Raw genomic sequence first — 16,422 nt, 5'->3', positions numbered from 1 at the left:
ATATATTGAATTTGAGTCCAAGTCAGTGTTAAGCACTTCGCAATGAATATCAATTGGGCTGTGTAGATTAAATAGCACCAGAACTCCTTAGCTTGCCAAGGTCAAAGTTACTATAAAAATCATTGAAACTTAGTATATTTGAACAAGGATATCAAAGACCAAGCTAGACCAAACCGTGCCGTGAAAAAAGCGAAGAGAAAAAAGCGCATAAAAAAACCTCGTCAAAAAAAAATCAGTTTTCCTCGCCGTATATAAATTACGTGGGACATGTAACTGTTGAGGGCTCATCATTTATTCAGTGGGCCGAAATCGAGTCGAGGAGGGCTATTCACACAAATGTGTTGGATCTTTCGATTATCATAATATAGTAGGGCGGTTACGACTTTTCGTTTTCGTTGCTTTCAAAATCGTATGAATTAGTTTAAAACTGAATTTAATAAGAGAATTTGTACTGAGCTTTTGCACTGTCTTTGATACAATGTCTATGAGCTCCGGTAACAAGTTAACACCAGGTGAGCTATGAGTTAATCATCCGTCTATGCAACGGAAAGTCTATCCTGGGTGGACACGATTAAGGTATATTTTTCTATTTCAGGTTTCACTCGACAGTGGTGCATTAAAAGACTCGTTTTCGGCTGCTAATTCGTAGCTTGATTCGTAGCCATGCCAGCATTGGTTCGTAGCCGCTCATTCGTAGCTTCGTAGCTTGATTTTGTGTACCATTTACACTGACTATCATTCTGTCTCCTAATGTGACCATGCCATCTAAGTTTCGTTTCGTACTTTATTTTAACACACATAGACACATACACCATATCATAGCTTTGCTTCTTTTGTTACTTAGATGGGTGGACGAGCTCACGGCCCACCTGGTGATAAATGGTTACCGGAGCCCATGGACATCTACTACGTAAATGCCGTCACCCACCCCGAGACATGATTTCAAAGGTCAGTTTTTACAGTACAAAACCTGCCCCACACTGCAAACTGATTCTCATTACTGCTTCACGGCAGAAATAGGCAGGGTGGTACCTACCCGTGCGGACTCACAAGACGTCCTACCGCCAGTCAAAGTCAGTATTCGCTTAGTTGCTGGTGCTTTTTCAAGGCACTTTCGGCATGGTCAAGCAGTGGTGGCAATTTAAAAGAAAGGATGTCTTTGGTTTTAATTGGCATAACAGTGTCATATAGACCGCCAGACATAGATTTCTATTTCATCGGTGCAGCATTAGTTACATCTTCATTTATATGAGCCTTAGTAGTCTAGTGATTCCGATAGAGGCACCCGTTACGTGCGGACGTGCTCATCGACCACTCGATCGCCCGGTCTTTGTTCGCCCGGCTTTTGTTAGCCCGGCCATTGTTCGCGCGGCCTGTGTTCGTGGTACATCTGCCGACTAAGTGCTCTTCCTGGAAGTTTTTATTTGTTTTGTTTCCTTTTGTTGTTTCTGTGTTCGTGGTACATCTGCCGACAAACTGTTTTCCTGGAAGTGTTTAATTGTTCTGTTTCTTTTTGTTATTTCCGTTTTGTTGTGTTTTTTCTTTGTCCTGTAGTAATCGTGCAGCATCGCCACCTGTGTTCAATAGAACCGCTCAGGTCCGAGAAGTTGGGGCCTCGCCGCAAGGCGAGTGTTTTCAAGACCCGGGGCCGCCCCACCTGGGCACTCAGCGATCATGGACGCTGTATTCGCGGAATTCCTCCGACTTCGCCACCCACAGCTCGCCTCAGAGTTTCTGGCCTTCAAGGCCGATCACACCGCGAGCCCTCTCGTGGACTCCGCCGAGCTCGCTGCTCCTGCGTCGCCTGTACCTGCTTGCAAAGCTTCTGCATCGAGCACCGCAGCCTCCGTCGTGCCTGCCGTTCCCGCGTCGCCTATACTGGCGAGTAAAACTGCTGCGTCGTCCGCCGTGGCCACCGTTCCAGCAGCGCGATCATCCGCAGCCTCCGTCGTGCCCTCCAAAACACCTGCTCGTAGGTCACCTGCGCCCGCCTCCTCGTCCTCCGACTCTGACTCGGAGATGGAGGTCGACCTTGCTCTCGCCTCGTCGACGGATGGATTCACCCTGGTACAAAAGGGTAAGAAGCGTACCGCGGAGTCTCGAGCTCCCGCGGCCGCTAAAATTAGCAAAGCCGCGAACGCGTCGCGCCCCCGTCCTCAGACTCCCGTTGCGCCTCCAGCCCGTGCCACTCCGTCGCCGCGTCATGTGGCACAAAATAAAACCCAGACCCCTCCCCCGGTTATCCTTCAAGAGAAGGCAGCTTGGGATCGAGTTTCTCTGGCCCTTAAGGCCAAAAATATCAACTTCACGAATGCCCGTAACCTCGCGAACGGCATTCAAATTAAGGTTCGAACACCCGACGACCATAGGGCCCTCTCTTATTACCTCCGTAAGGAGCGTATAAGTTTCCACACGTATACGCTCCAGGAGGAGCGCGAACTCCGTGCCGTCATACGTGGCATCCCTAAAGAGTTGGATGCCGAGCTAGTCAAGGCCGACCTTCTCGAACAAGGCCTACCGGTTAACTCCGTACACCGCATGCACACATGTCGCGGAAGGGAGCCATATAACATGGTTCTCGTCGCCCTCCAGCCTACCCCCGAGGGTAAGCAAATATTCAACATCCGAACGGTCTGTAGCCTTTCCGGAATCGCCGTCGAAACCCCACACAAGAAAGGCACACCTAGCCAGTGCCATAACTGCCAATTATACGGGCATTCTTCCCGTAACTGTCACGCGCGCCCCCGATGCGTCAAGTCTTTAGGAGATCACGCCACGGCTCTCTGCACTCGCGATCAAAAAACCGCGACGGAACCGCCTAGCTGCGTCCTGTGTCGTACACAGGGTCACCCCGCAAATTACCGCGGATGCCCCCGAGCCCCGAAAATAAATCGCCGCGTCGCCCGCCAAAACCGCCTCCGAGCTTCCGGCCCAGACATCAAAGCCTCGGCACCCTCTGTGTCGCAGGCTAAGCCAGCGTTCGTTCCGGCGCCGGTGCCCAGTGTCTCGGCTTGGGCGAAACCGCTGCCGTACACGAACACGGTTACAACTCCCTCATCCGCGATTCGTCCCGCCCCCGCAACTCGTCCCTCTCCCGCGACTTGCCCTCCGACCGCGTCCGACAATCTCGCTTTAGCGATCGACTTCTTTCAGTCGATCAACTTTGAGCGCGTTAACGCTTTGGGCGACGCCATTCGCGCTGCCTCCACTGCACAACACTTTATCGCCGTTGTGCAAGAATACGCCGACGTATACGCGTCATTAAATACGTACGTCCTCCCCTCACTCCGCCGGTAATCAATGGCGTATATAAGTAGAATAAAGCCCCTATCCGTAACGATAGGATTTTTTAACGCTTACGGTCTCGCAAATCAACGTGATCAGGTTTCTGACTTTTTGCGTGACCATCAAATTGATATCTTTTTAGTGCAGGAGACCCTTTTTTTTTTTTTTTTTTTTTTGGTCAGGAGGAAATCGCCGGACTTCCGCCCTTTTCTGGGGATACTGGGCGGGGTATGTCAGAGTCGAACTGACTAAAACCTCCTGTCGCTCAACAACCAACGTCCAAACCTCGCATGAGACAGAACTCATGAAAAGGCAAAGGGGGGAAAGTGAAGTGTTTAGTGCGGAGCACATCTCTCCCATCACCCTCCCCCTCGGGACGCCGGACTGGCGGTCGTCGGCGCCACGACCACCAGCCCTCTCGGTCGGCAGACTGTCCGAAGCCCGCCTAGATGGCGCCGGTTAGAGTGGGTTACCCTACGGAATACCCCGCTGGGCCAGAACCAGCATGGGTCGAGGATAGCCGGCCTTCCATCACCCGGATGCTCTTGCGTAAAACGCGTGCAGAGCAGCTTGCACGTCGTCTTCTTAGGCCCCCCTCGCCGGTCCCCAGACCGACATGTGAGGGGGACCCGAAACACTTAGAGGGCCAGGGCTTGGGCGAGATCCGCCTCCCTGGCCCCCGCTCGACGGCGGCGGGATTGTGCGTCTCTCACGCGCCCCGCCGCCTCCTTCTGCGAGATGGTGCACTCGCAGAAGTCGAGCATCGCCTTCCACGACTCGTCGTCGCCGAGCATCGATGCCACAACACTCGGCAACGACAAGTCGGTTCCTATTTTTGCGACGAGGACACGGCGCCACCCCTCCCATGCGGGGCAGGCGACGAGCGTATGCTCTGCCGTGTCCAAGTCGCAACCACAATGGTGGCACTCTGCCGTCGGCTCGGCTCCGATCCGGTGCAGGAACTCACCGAAACAACCATGCCCAGTGAGCACCTGCGTGAGCCGGAAAGTGAGGCGTCCTCTGTCACGATTCACCCAATCCACAAGGACCGGGCGAATCGCCTCGACGGTCCTACGACCAGCCGAAGGATCGGCCAGCCGTCTGGACCATGACTCCAGCACGGACCGCCGAGATTGGCCCCTCCGCGCTCTGACCACACTGGGGCTGGGACGCGCCACGCCCCGGGCACGAAGGTCAGCCCGCCAGTTATAGTCAGGCAGGAGACCCTACTTAAGCCCGCGCGCCGTGACCCTAAAATCGCGAACTATAACATGGTCAGGAACGACAGGCTCTCTGCTCGTGGTGGTGGTACCGTCATTTACTATAGAAGAGCCCTGCATTGCGTCCCGCTCGATCCTCCCGCGCTCGCTAATATCGAAGCATCAGTGTGCCGAATCTCACTGACGGGACACGCGCCGATCGTTATCGCGTCCGTTTATCTTCCACCGGATAAGATCGTTCTAAGCAGTGATATCGAGGCGCTGCTCGGCATGGGGAGCTCTGTCATTCTGGCGGGTGACCTAAATTGTAAACACATCAGGTGGAACTCACACACCACAACCCCGAATGGCAGGCGGCTTGACGCGTTAGTCGATGATCTCGCCTTCGATATCGTCGCTCCGCTAACACCGACTCACTACCCGCTAAATATCGCGCATCGCCCGGATATACTCGACATAGCGTTATTAAAAAACGTAACTCTGAGCTTACACTCGATCGAAGTAGTTTCAGAGTTAGATTCAGACCACCGTCCCGTCGTTATGAAGCTCGGTCGCGCTCCCGACTCCGTTCCCGTCACGAGGACTGTGGTGGATTGGCACACGCTGGGCATCAGCCTGGCTGAATCTGATCCACCATCGCTCCCGTTTAACCCGGACTCTACCCCGTCTCCTCAGAATACCGCTGAAGCCATAGACATCTTAACGTCACACATCACCTCAACATTAGATAGGTCATCGAAGCAAGTTGTAGCGGAGGACTTCCTTCACCGCTTCAAATTGCCCGACGATATTAGGGAACTCCTTAGAGCTAAGAACGCCTCGATCCGTGCGTACGATAGATATCCTACCGCGGAAAATCGTATTCGAATGCGTGCCCTACAACGCGACGTAAAGTCTCGCATCACCGAAGTCCGAGATGCCAGATGGTCTGATTTCTTAGAAGGACTCGCGCCCTCTCAAAGGTCTTACTACCGCTTAGCTCGTACTCTCAAATCGGATACGGTAGTAACTATGCCCCCCCTCGTAGGCCCTTCAGGCCGACTCGCGGCGTTCGATGATGACGAAAAAGCAGAGCTGCTGGCCGATACATTGCAAGCCCAGTGCATGCCCAGCATTCAATCCGCGGATCCTGTTCATGTAGAATTAGTAGACAGTGAGGTAGAACGCAGAGCCTCCTTGCCACCCTTGGACGCGTTACCACCCGTCACCTCAATGGAAGTTAAAGACCTGATCAAAGACCTACGTCCTCGCAAGGCTCCCGGTTCCGACGGTATAGCTAACCGCGTTATTAAACTTTTACCCGTCCAACTCATCGTGATGTTGGCATCTATTTTCAATGCCGCTATGGCTAACTGTATCTTTCCCACGGTGTGGAAAGAAGCGGACGTTATCGGCATACACAAACCCGGTAAACCAAAAAATAATCCGACGAGTTACCGCCCGATTAGCCTCCTCATGTCTCTAGGCAAACTGTATGAGCGTCTGCTCTACAAACGCCTCAGAGACTTCGTCTCATCCAAGGGCATTCTCATCGATGAAAAATTCGGATTCCGTGCAAATCACTCATGCGTACAACAGGTGCACCGCCTCACGGAGCACATTCTTGTGGGACTTAATCGACCAAAACCGTTATACACGGGAGCTCTCTTCTTCGACGTCGCAAAAGCGTTCGACAAAGTCTGGCACAACGGTTTGATTTTCAAACTATTCAACGTGGGCGTGCCGGATAGTCTCGTGCTCATCATACGGGACTTCTTGTCGAACCGCTCTTTTCGATATCGAGTAGAGGGAACCCGCTCCTCCCCGCGACCACTCACGGCTGGAGTGCCGCAAGGCTCCGTTCTCTCACCGCTCCTATTTAGTTTATTTATTAATGATATTCCCCGGTCGCCGCCGACCCAGCTAGCCTTATTCGCTGACGACACAACCGTTTACTACTCAAGTAGAAACAAGTCCCTAATCGCGAGTAAACTCCAGAGCGCAGCGTTAGCCCTCGGACAGTGGTTCCGAAAATGGCGCATAGACATCAACCCGGCGAAAAGCACAGCAGTGTTATTTCAAAGGGGAAACTCACCGCTTATTTCCTCCCGCATTAGGAGGAGAAATATCACTCCCCCGATCACCCTCTTCGGCCAACCTATACCCTGGGTCAGGAAGGTTAAGTACCTGGGAGTCACCCTGGATGCATCCATGACATTCCGCCCACACATAAAAACAGTCCGCGACCGTGCCGCATTCATTCTCGGCAGACTCTATCCCATGATCTGTAAGCGGAGTAAAATGTCCCTTCGGAACAAGGTGACACTTTACAAAACTTGCATAAGGCCCGTCATGACTTACGCGAGTGTGGTGTTCGCTCACGCGGCCCGCACACACATAGACACCCTCCAATCCCTACAATCCCGCTTTTGCAGGTTAGCCGTCGGGGCTCCGTGGTTCGTGAGGAACGTTGACCTACACGACGACCTGGGCCTTGAATCAATCCAGAAATACATGAAGTCAGCGTCGGAACGGTACTTCGATAAGGCTATGCGTCATGATAATCGCCTTATCGTTGCCGCCGCTGACTACTCACCGAATCCTGATCATGCAGGAGCCAGTCACCGTCGACGCCCTAGACACGTCCTTACGGATCCATCAGATCCAATAACCTTTGCATTAGATGCCTTCAGCTCTAATACTAGGAGCAGGCTTAGGGACCCCAGTAACCGTACTCGTCGAACTCGACAAAGAGGTCGACGTGCAACCTAGCCCATGCATCAGCCCGCTGAGTTTCTCGCCGGATCTTCTCAGCGGGTCGCGATTCCGATCCGGTAGTAGATTCATTCGCGAAGTAATTGCTCTTGAGTTGTTAGGTCTCCTTCGGAGGCGCTCGGGCAGCTGTTAGCAAATCCCACCCCTCCTGGCTGAGCCTTTGCTCGCCCACCTGTCCTGGTGAAACTGGAAAGACCTTCGGGCCACCAGTAATCTCTCAATCATAAAAAAAAAAAAAAAAAAAGTAGTCTAGAATAGAGCGAGGTACTAAAATCGCATTACTTCTGTAAGATTTTCTTTAGGTAAGGTCTTCTATAAGGTTTTCTTTTGGGTAAGATCACTTCTGTAAGGTGTTACCATCACCAAAATTGCATTCCATATGTTAGATTTTAGTATGGCCGATATGAAGCTAGTATCATTTAATTTTAGACATCCACAAATTTAATGTTTTGTAGAGTTTTGAGATTTTCTTTTCGGCATGCACCGTCATGATTATGTCAATCAATTGTTCAAAAGAGTTAGTGCTAATATATAATATACTAGCGGCCCGCTTCGGCTTCGCTCGGGTTTTTAACAAAAACTTCAACGATATTTGACGTTGTTTTGCGGCATAACTATAATAGTTAGATGCTGTTGCGACATTTTTTGTAAGTACTCCAAAGTCGTAGTACATTATTATATACCTTGGGTTAAATTATTGGAGTTTTAGTAAGGATCCCTAATTTTTTTCAAAAAAGATTATAGCCCTTGTCACTTGGGAGTAGCTTCCAAACAGTGAAAGAATTTTTCAAATCGGTTCAGTAGTTTCAGATCCTATTCAATACCAACAAACAAACAAATCTTTCCTCTTTATAATATTAGTATAGATTTATCAGTACGTTACATCCGTAATATTAATTTTAATATTCCCACACGACTTCCAAAGCCAGCCTCTTCTCGCTTGAACCGTAATGGTAAGACATAAAACCAATAGGAAATCATTAATCCCTCTGGAACGAAAAAGTCCTAACGAAAATCCTGTTCGAATCCAAAACTCCTGCATTAATATGCGATGTAACATCCTGATATTATGCTAACGATCTCCTTGAGAATTCAACTTAAATAATATATGGAATTATGCAAAACAGTCAGATAAAGTAGCCATGCTGTGCGTCTGAAGTTTCTTTGGTTGGCAGAAGGGAATGTAAAAGTTCGGGGGGAGCTTTTGGAATTGATTTCGGCAACTAATTTCGAAGATACCTTGTCGCGTGGTGGATCTGCTCTTTGATTAGTACTTCGATATTAGGAAGCGAAGATGTTTTTCAATACAGCTTTGCTCGAATAAGATAAGGATAAGGCGCTCCGGGTTATTGAAAGGAAACTGACGGAACTAAGTCGATTTCTATTTTAAAATTACGCATTAGCTTACAAAAGAACTGTCTTTTGCCCGCGACTCCGTCCACGTGGAATGGTTACTTTGGCATAGCGCTAAATTTTACCTCCCACTTAATTTAATTTTGCCTTTACGTATTTTTTACCTATTATTTATGACATGTATTTAATATAAAAAATAAATAGCAAAATTTCGGTTTTTCCGATATATTGTTTTTTTTTTATTGCTTAGATGGGTGGACGAGCTCACAGCCCACCTGGTGTAAAGTGGTTACTGGAGCCCATAGACATCTACAACGTGAATGCGCCACCCACCTTGAGATATAAGTTCTAAGATCTCAGTATAGTTACAACGGCTATCCCACCCTTCAAACCGAAACGCATTACTGCTTCACGGCAGAAATAGGCAGGGTGGTGGTACCCACCAGCGCGGACTCACAAGAGGTCCTACCACCAGTAAAAACCCTTCTTCTACAACTTCCATTACTTCTACTTCTACAACACGATAACGAAATTTTTGTTTAAAACCATTTAGAAAATTACACTATGTACTGTTCCGTCCCGTAACAGCTTGTTGTAGATGTCTATGAGCTCCAGTAACCACTTAACACCAGGTGGGCTGTGAGCTCGTCCACATATATAAGCAATAAAAAAAAAGGGGAATCGTAATTTATAAACCTTCCGGCCATAAACTTTGAGAGAGAAGCAATTAGAGTTCACAACACCTGTGTTTTATTACTAATAACGTTTTCTCAACGAGCTGAGAAAAAAAACACGTGGCCCATTGGAAATACGAGACTTAGACCCGAATAAATGGGGCGGTTAAAACTAATTGAATGGGTTTTGGTCTAAAACATGAGAGGCGATTTTTTATTGCTATCGAGGACATAAGGCGCCTTTCAGTCTAATTCAAAAGCTTTGGGGAAACAATTGACACGAATACTAAAGATTCAGTTTATTGTTTCAGTCCTTCATTTCAGTGAAAATGGAATTCAAGACTGGCCCATTTATTATTTAAGCGACAAGAAAAGTTCTCTTTTAACCAGGAAAATGACGAAGTAAGAGATTACACTATGAAACAGTTTTATAGTCAGCAGTAATATTTACTAACAATCACGCCACGTTAACTGGTCCCGTGATAAATTCGTAAAGAACTTGTGTTACAGGTACCATATAACGGAAATAAATGTAAAATTTTTATTATACACATACATATATTTAATATACATCCATAACCCTGGAAAAGACATTTATATTTATCAGGCAAATATCTTCCCTTGGCGGGATTCGAACCCGCGACCCCCTTGTGTAATGACCATGTCACTTACCACTACACCAGACGGCCGTAAATCCTGATTGTATTTATCGTCCACCGGTATTACACAACAGCGCAAGCTTTTTACATCTATGTTACGCTAAGTTAATCCAAAGTAACAAGACAGTTTTCAATTCGTTCAACAGTGAGTAAGTTAGGAACCTTTTAAATCCGAAAGTAGAGATAATTAACTCGATTTTATTAATGGCATGAGGGATGCGAGATATCGAGACGTTCTTACTAACGGCTTTCCAATATTTTTGCAATGATAGGTCAACTGTTTTACGGCCCACTTGATGTTAAATGATTACTGGACCTTAACGGAGCCGGATGCAGGATGGAGGTAACTATCTAAATCAGGCTTCCAATACTGGTGGTAGGACCTCTTGTGAGTCCGCACGGGTAGATACAACCACCCCGCCTATTTCTGCCGTGAAGCAATAATGCGTTTCGGTTTGAAGGGTGGGGTAGCCGTTGTAACTATACTGAAACCTTAGAACATATATCTCAAGGTGGACGGCGCATTTACGTTGTAGATGTCTATGGGCTCCAGTAACCGCTTAACACCAGGTGGGCTCACAGCCCACCTGATGGTAAGTGGTTACCGTCCCCGATGGACTTCAGCAATGCCAGGAGCAGAGCCAAGCCGCTGCCTACTGCTTAATACTCTCCACAAGCCTCGTTTGAAGAAGGACATGTCATAGCGCTTGGGAAATATCGTGGCAAAAAAGACCTCTGAAAACGCACTGTGGATGACCGCAGTGGCTCCAGGTAGTATGGATGAACTCTACTCCAGTGGCGGGCGGTACGATGGTAAAAACGAGACGTTGGTATCATCTCGAACAATTCCTCAGAGCTCTCCCCATGGAACATGCGGTACAAAATACAGAGGGAACCGAAGTCCCTCCGTAGACCCAGAGGTTCGTACTCCGGGTGCAGTGGCAGTTCCGCTGGGGGCTCATTTGTTTATTTACGTCATTAACAATTCTTCATCCCTCCCATTTTATTTACGAGTAATTGAATTTTTTCAACACAACACATTTTCGCAGCAATGAAAGTTCTACGGAAATTATCGCGTTGGAACTCACAATAGAATCGTAAAAGCCAAACGCATTCCTTTATACTGGGTAAACAAGAAAAAAAAATGGGTATTGAAACCTCATGACACAATGCCGGATGCGACCTGACATCATCAGGGAATGGGGACGCGAAATAATAAGGCCTGGAACTGGTCTAAGGTACAAGAGAAGTGGGTGTTAAGCTTGATAAGCGAGTGAGAGAGTGTAGAGGTTTTTCTCTATAAAATTAAATATGCAATTTCTGTATTCTACATAGTTTCGTGGGTGGTGCTGGGGTACTTATATTGAAATTGTGACTTCGTTCTCATGTTTCGACGCAAATCGCGATGAACTTGTCGTTGCTGTGAATTGGATAACTGTTTTGTGGGAATTTTTTAAAACCAATTATCAAATTATAACATATAGAATGTTGAAGTTTCTTTTGACGTGATAACGGTTGCATACTCGAAAAAGTGTCACGTTCCGCTTGAGTCTGAGCGTGCAAGCGAGAGCGCGGAACAAGCGATAGGGAGACATGATCGGCCCAAGTGTTGGCTTGTGACACATTTATCCCTCTTCTCGCGTGACGTCAGACCTAGCAATTCGATTATTTCTGCTACTGACGTTATCATGTAAACCTGTCGTCCGTAAACCGACTTTACAGATAACCAATAATTTTTGGAACAAAATTCCTTATGGGAGGATGCGGAGGGGTACCCTAACCGGAAAAAACGTCCGTAACGTAAGATTTTTATAAGTAATGCACACAGTGTACGACTGAACTTTGTAATAACGTACAAAAAATAACATATTTTATAATATATTTTTTTTATAAATTTCATTGTGAATAAAATAAAGTTGATAACTTAAAGTAAAGTAGTTTTTTTTTGAATTTTTATCAACAAAAAAATCATAATAAAAAATGTATAACCGTATAATTATTTTCTTTATACCTCGAATAGAACTTAACATTAATATTTTTATAATAAGGAACTTCATTCCTATCTCGTGTCCCACACCCACTCTAACCGGCGCCATCCAGGCGGGTTTCGGAAAGCCTGCTGACCGAGAGGGCAGAGGGTGATGGGAGAGATGTGCTCCGCACTAAACGCTTCCCTTCCCCCCTTTGCCTTTTCATGAGTTCTGCCTCATGTGAGGTTTGGACGTTGGTTGTTGAGTGACAGGAGGTTTTAGTCAGTTCGACTCTGACATACCCTGCCCGCCATCCCCAGTGAAGGGCGGAAGTACGGCGATATCCTCCAGACCAAAAAAAAAAAATCCGGTGTCCCACGACACCACACATCTCTTTTTTTTAGTTTGGTTTTTTCGCCGCGATTAAGTCCTGCGGCATGTTCTCGCTTTAGCTCATGGCTTCCACCGCAATAGGAGTCGTTGGCGCTCGGTACGGCTTTGTCCTAGGTACGATGTTTGTTCTCCGTTTTTTAAAATTAAAACTATGTGGCCCGGAACGTTGAGTCCGTAATATCTCGTTTGCCTTTCGAACAAAACGAAAACCCGGAAATCTTTCTTTACGAACTACAAGCCGTTGTCGCAACGCAAATTAATTCTTCACAGAGCAGAACTGTTGTCAGCGAGCTAGTTCACGACGGCTGTTAAGAAGTATAGTCATTGTTTTTATTTCTGCTTTTAATACAGTACGGGTTTTACGAACGAAGTTACCGTGATATCAATCGAACTCACCCCAGTAAGAATTCTGGTTTACTATTGCTATGATGTGGACTAGCAAATTTGCATGTCTGCTGTAAGGCCACATGACTATTTTTCTCGTTAACAATAATAATTTCAAAGCTTCAATTCATAAACTCTTTGCCATTGTTTGAGGTACGTATGCTTGCGTCCACTAGTGCAATAGAAGTTATCAGCGCCCACCGTAAGTAATCTGAACGTAAATTTTTACAGTAAATACCCCCAAACGCAAGATTTTGACGGATAAGTCAGAGTTTTAGACAGAGATAGAAAACTTATTGAAGCGGGACAGAATACCACTTCAGAACCGCAACTTGGAATGATAATCAAACGTCCAACTATTCCTTTCGACCTGTAATAAAATCAGATGAAAAATAACGCATAAGAGACAATTAAATACCGAACCGAAATTGAAAAATATAGTTTTTAAAAGCTCGTATAAAGTTTTGAAGAAACAGAAAAAGCATTCTCCGCGGCCGGGATATAATATTTTACAGTTTAGTGAGTCCGAAGAAAACTTCCGAAGTGCTTATACTAAAGACTCAAATTAAGATTTGCGGTATCTGCATAATTTATTATTTTATATTCATTTCGACGAAGCTAAAGTTCAGGTTTTGTTTTTAGAAAGTTGCAGTTTTTAAAATTGAGTTCGGGAATGTTCGTTCATTAGAGTTTATTTGGTCGTTGCATAATTTTAGGAAACTTTACCACGTTGTGCTATACTATGGTATTATATGACACGATTTTTTTTTTTATTGCTTAGAAAGGTGGACCAGCTCACGGCCTACCTGACGTTAAGTGGTTACCGGAGCCCATAGACATTTACAATGTAAATGCCGCCACCCACCTTGAGATATGAGTTGTAAGGTCTCACTTTTAACAGTACAACCAACGGCTGCCCCGCCCTTCAAACCGAAACGCATTACTGCTTCACGGCTTCAGGGTGGTGGTGGACTCACAAGAGGTTCTACCACCAGTAATTACGCAAATTATTATAAAGTTTTGCGGGTTTGATTTTTACTACACAATGTAATACGTTCACCGTGGAAGTCATTTTATTGTTTTGTTTTTTTATGATTGAATTATTAGTGGTGGCCCGGAGACCTTTCCAGTTTCACCAGGACAGCTGGGCGAGCAAAGGCTCATCCAGGAGGGGTGGGATTTGCTAACAGCTGCCCGAGCGCCTCCGAAGGAGACCTAACAACTCAAGAGCGGCTGCTTCGCGAATGAATCTACTACCGGATCGGAATCGCGACCCGCTTAGAAGATCCGGCGAGAAACTCAGCGGGCTGATGCATGGGTTAGGTTGCACGTCGAACTCTTTGTCGAGTTCGACGAGTACGGTTACCGGGGTCCCTTACGGCCTGGCCACGGGGATCGGCGGTGCGAACAGCGAAGCGGTGGGCGAGGCGACCATTCGCGCAGCACCGTTTGCAGGCCACGGGTACTCACGTTCGCCGCCGCGACTAGTAAGGAAGTCCGACAGCGAAATGTCTATATCGAAATTATCTCGATATTGCTTACAAATTAATAGTTTTTTGGTTCAGGACCTATTATTTGGAAAAGATTGTGAAGTACATGATTTGAATAAGAATCGGAGTATACCTATAGATGGAGAATTCCACAAGAAGTACGAGAAATACTTTGGGTGGCTAGACTTCCAAATAGCTGGTCTAGCTAGTATTTCAGCTATTTTATTTTTTTATTGCTTAGATGGGTGGACGAGCTCACAGCCCACCTTGTGTTAAGTGGTTACTGGAGCCCATAGACATCCACAACGTAAATGCGCCACCCACCTTGAGATATAAGTTCTAAGGTCTCAAGTATAGTTATAATGGCTGCCTCACCCTTCAAACCGAAACGCATTACTACTTCACGGCAGAAATAGGCAGGGTGGTAGTACCCACCCGTGTAGACTCACAAGAGGTCCTACCACCAGTAATTACGCAAATTATTATTTTGAAGATTTCATTTTTATCACACGATGTTATTCCTTCACCGTGGAAATCAATCGTGAACATTTGTTGAGTACGTATTTCATTACAAAAATTGGTACCCGCCTGATATTCGAACACCGGTGCATCGCTCAACACGATTGCACCGGACGTCCGTTAGGTCACGACGACTTTAAAAATATAAAATAAAAAATAAATAAAAAATATAAAAATTTGGGCGTTAATTTTTCGCGGCGAAAACAACTAAACTCATTTAATCACTGTACTATTCGCCGCGACTACCGCTCGACTCCGTGGCTCACGCCGTCCGTATTCATGCATTTGTTTTGCTCGCCCGCCGCATCGCGCGATTCGCTCGGTACATTTCGCCGGTCGCTTCGCCGGTCGCCGGTGCGCGTGGCTTGTTAGGTACATTTCTATGCGCTTGTTTTAGTCGCTAGACGCTTCGCCGTTCGCACCGCGCGAATATTCGCATCGGCGAATGTCCCGTGGCCAGGCTGTTAGCCTGCTCCTAGTGTTAGAGCTGAAGGCGTCTAATGCGCGGAAGTCAATCGTGAACATTTGTTAAGTACGTATTCGCACCGGACGTTGTCATCCTTTTTTTGAAATTATAATGAACCTGTGCTTGAAATAATTGTCGTTAATGTTCTGAGCTAGATATACACTGTTTGGTTTTATTTAGTTCATATATGAACTCAATCAATTTTATATCAATTGAATTGTGGAAAGGACGGTTAATAAAGAAAATGGGTTTGGGTCTTTGCCAGATGTTTTCGCCTTACGCTGCGGCATTACAGAATATGTAGTAGCTATTCGGCAATTAGTGATTAACTTTAGTACGGTTTTCCATTTGTATTTATTACATGTTCATGATAGGCTAATATTTATATGAGTGTTGATTTCCCTAATAATAATGACAATAAATAATATTGTTAATTTTAAATGCCCAGCGAAGCGGGCGAGTACGGCTAGTATTCTTATAAATTTGAACATTATTATGGTTCTATTGTCAAAGACATTACTTCTATAATCACAGATTTTGCCAAGGCTACCTAATTTAGTTTAGTTGATAAAGTAAACAAAATATAAATTAATCATTGGCATGTTTGGACCCGTTAGCGACGGAAAGCAGCGCGGTATTGATTGAACCTTGTTATTGTGTGTTGCCAATTAACAAACTAATAATCAAGCCGAGAGGGTTGCCAGAATAGGCGTGCGTAAACCGTTGATAATTAATTATTGCCAGTAGCAATCCTATCGTTGTGCGTTGCCAACAAAAGGGTACTTAATGCTAGTCGGGGCGCCTTTTCAATATACAAAATCAAAACTGCGATTCAGAATCCATTAATAAGGAGCGGTGTTGGATTTTGAGGGAAATATAAAATTGATTTCACACACGGATGGTTCGTCTGACTAACGAAATTATTGGAATTAGTATATTTGAGTTCAGGATTGATGCTATGACCTACTTTCAAAGTCAGTGGATCCTAAAACAATAATGCGATTTTCTATCTTTTTTTTTGCTTGGAAGAATGGACGAGCTTACAGCCCACCTGGTGTTAAGTGGTTACTGGAGCCCATAAGCATCTACAATGTAAATTCGCCACCCACCTTGAGATTTAAGTTCTAAAATCGCAGTATAGTTACAACGGCTGTCCTACCCTTCAAACCGAAACGCATTATTGCTTCACGGCAGAAATAGGCAGGGTGGTGGTCCCGCGTGGACTCATAAGAGGTCCTACCACCAGTAATTACGC

At 46.2% G+C, this 16,422-nt stretch overlaps 1 protein-coding gene across 8 annotated transcripts in view; it reads right to left on the bottom strand.

The window, feature by feature from the left end:
* Nucleotides 1-16,422, bottom strand: part of nolo (ADAMTS-like no long nerve cord) — a 376,621-nt gene that overhangs the window by 54,931 nt on the left and 305,268 nt on the right. The window lies entirely within an intron of this gene.

Source organism: Bombyx mandarina, chromosome 28 (genome assembly GCF_030267445.1).
Source record: "Bombyx mandarina strain Sakado chromosome 28, ASM3026744v2".
In the NCBI taxonomy this organism is placed as follows: domain Eukaryota; kingdom Metazoa; phylum Arthropoda; class Insecta; order Lepidoptera; family Bombycidae; genus Bombyx; species Bombyx mandarina.
This window is presented reverse-complemented; position numbering and strand designations above follow the sequence as displayed.